Genomic DNA, 3,510 nt, shown 5'->3' with positions numbered 1-3,510 from the left:
AAAAACATTTCACATGATTTATGTAAGATTAACACTGAATACCTATCATTTTATCACTTAAGCAAAATCATAAAAATAATTTTTCGAATATAGTAAATCATTTAAGCAAATATTTATCTTCCTTTTAAACACTGAGACTGAGACAGTCACTCATAAAAATAAAATACACAAATCACAAGCCGGGCACTTTGGGAATTTTCAATTGGAAGTAAACGACACAGTAGCGCTGCTCGCCAATTGACGGCGGCTAAATTCAAGACGCAAAATGTGCCCGCTTTAATAAATTTTTATAAATCGCTTAACGAGCAAAATTTACATATTTAAACTCTTTAAATTTGTTGAAGATAATTTATATAAATCACTTTATATATAAATAAATTACCACTTCTTACCACTTCTTACCACTTCTCTAAATAAGAAAAGAAAAAGTGAAGCTCCCCGGATCGGATCACCGGATCACCCGCTCACCTTCGAGGGTCACAAGTGCTAGTACTTTGTTATGTTATTGGCAAAATTATTACACAAAAATACGAGTACACAAGCTTTTACAATACATTCTATTATGTATTGTATCTTGTATCATTGGGTGATAAATTTGCATGTATGCATATGAATTGAAGTTCATCAAAAGATACACGAGTCCAGACTGTAATAGTTAGATATTTATTTACGCTTTCAATTTAGACGAAAATGCTAAAATCTCGTATTTGCAGTTTTTCAAATTGCTGCGTGTGAATAAATTTTATTTTTTATTAAGTGCTTTTTAAGTATATAATAGAATATTTGCTATATATAGAATATTTATACATTACTTATCTCCCAATGTGATTGTGATTGTTTTGGAAAAATATTTGTCAAGAGGTGGGATTTTTTGAGGTTCTTATTTTGTTGACAGGCTAAGCCGGGACTTAACTAAGATTAGACTGTTTGCGCAAATATTGCATGAAATCTTAGAAATTTACTAAGTAAATTTTCGATTATCTTTCATACACACTTAGTATAGTAGAAGGTTAAGCTTGATTATTATAAAAATATAGTGATTTATTTACTAAGTTGACACTGCAGTGAAAAACTACAACCTAATTTGTTTTAATGTTAATTTTTTCTTCACGAGAATGACGCGTTTTATGACAAAAAGAACTTATTTAAAAGTTCGTATAGAAAATGAAAAGACAACAACAAAAATTTTAGTTAATTTATTGAAATTTGATTGACCATACAATGCTGTTTCGAGTATTGCCAACTACTCATCATCAGTGGTCTTAGGAAATATTCAGGCCAATATTATTAGCGTTAGAACTCTTGCTTGTCAAATTAGAAACGATGTCTAATCGTGTTTTTCCACAAGTAGTCAAGACTGCACAAACTTTCCGTGCTCAAGTTCCAGGTTTTTTGTCACGTTTTGCTTTTTAAGTGACACTAACCAAAGCCCTTGCCATGAACTGCAGCGTTATTTGGAAACACAGGTTTAACGAATTGAAAGTTAATTCTTGAGGTTTGAATAGGTTTATTTCAAAGCTATTATTTTTGCAGACACATCTGTTATGCAAACAGATGTTTTATCAGTTAAATATCAAATATATGAAATATATGTGTACGACATAAACGTCTGTATTGGCTCTTCTCAACATAAATTCGAAACAATTCTCTAAAATAGTGTTTCTCAACGTGGAGCGTTCTCCTCACAAGGGAGCAAATTTTAATTTATTTGTTGAAAACGACATTTTGAAATAACAGTCAAATAGACTTTATTAACTTTTTTTAAAGAGTTTATTAACAAATAAAAAAATATTTATGAGAAAGGTGAAGAATACAGTTCATCTTTTGACGATCGATGAGAGATAAATAATTGACTGGTTTGCTTACTTCTATTAGCGCTTGTGTAGCGCATAGCTATAAATAATAATGTTTGGACATGCTTTGTTTGTACGGCAGAACAGGATCACAGCATGCAGTGGGCAGCACATATTCCAACAGTCAGCCTAACTTTAACAAATGCTGGACAACACTAAAGCGCTTAGTTTTTCTCACCCTTAAGATAGTATTGACAGATCAGATCTATAATCTGATCTTTCACTGTGGTCATATATTGCTAACCAGTGTTGTGACCTGTGATAATACCAATTAGTTCCTTGCTGTATTTTCTGTTTAGTTGTAGGATGAATTTTGTCAATTTTCTGTAAGATTTCAACACAAAGTATTTCGCCTTTTACATGAATACATTTCGGATCATTACTCTTTAACTTTGATTAACATTTACTGATCACCTCCGAAAAACTAACGTGGAAATCTTTTGGAGACTTAAACACTATATTGATCAATTATAAGCCCTCTCTTTAAAGAACGCCTTTAGCTTCGTTAAAGATTCGAAGTGGTTTTGAAAAATCTGAACTTATGAATTAATGTATCCATAAGTTAATGTAATACATAATATCGTATTAACGTAACATAATCTTATAATTGCATGCCTAAAATCGATCAAACCCTATAATTTCTATTACTAAAGCAAATACTCTATTTTGTAGCCGATCTACTTTCTTTTTGCTTAAGTTAAGAAACTTGGGATACAACTCGTTAATAATTAATATAAAAACTGTAGATATTCATTAAAAAATTTTTTTAAATTATTTCAACTTGGAATCATATAACCCTATTCACTGCTTTGTTGTCTTTTGTAAATACACACTACATACTCGTATATTATTTAAAAAAAATTTTAAAATATTTTTTTTTTAAATATTTTTGAAATAAGCTAACACCTACATTTTATCACGACTATTCATCTTATTACTTTGCTTTCTTTTGACTATTTGCAAACTTTTTAAAAGTATCTCATAGAGTTAACAAAAATGAATCTGACCTGACATAAGCAACAATGCAGCACGATTATGATTAGATAAGTTTCTTTTTGTTTTACAATATATTAAAGTTGCAATTTGTAAATTTTAAAGTTTCGTTAACTTGCAATTGATGCATTTTTACTAAGTTAACACATGCCACACATCAACTCTATCACAGCCACAGCATCTCAATTGTTGCGGCAATCGCTGATTGCTGCAACTTAGTGTCGAGTAGCTTTGTGCATTGATTCACTTATTCCCACTGAGCTGTGCTGACTTGCCATCTCACCGTATTTCTATCATAATTTTCAATGGTTTGCGGTGAAAGTGGTGTCGGTGTCACAAATGTATATGCAACATCCACGCCACTTACACTACACTACATGGCACTCATGGCACTCATGGCACCAAGTTGAACCGTTCACGTTGTACTTATAACAACAGCAATTGTTGTACAGATTTCGAATTTCGGATTTCTGACTTCAGATTTTTGTTGAATGTTGAATGCTGAATGCTGAATGTTGCTCGTGTCTGTCTAATTGTGAATTGCATGATCATCTCAATCAGGCCTCAACATCATCTCTCACTTTGCCGACCGTCATCATCAACACTTTTTCGCATACATTGTTCATGCAAATACCCATGGGGCACCTGACGCTGAACTCCGTGC

The sequence above is a fragment of the Teleopsis dalmanni genome, chromosome 1 (genome assembly GCF_002237135.1).
Source record: "Teleopsis dalmanni isolate 2A chromosome 1, ASM223713v2, whole genome shotgun sequence".
In the NCBI taxonomy this organism is placed as follows: domain Eukaryota; kingdom Metazoa; phylum Arthropoda; class Insecta; order Diptera; family Diopsidae; genus Teleopsis; species Teleopsis dalmanni.
This window is presented reverse-complemented; position numbering follows the sequence as displayed.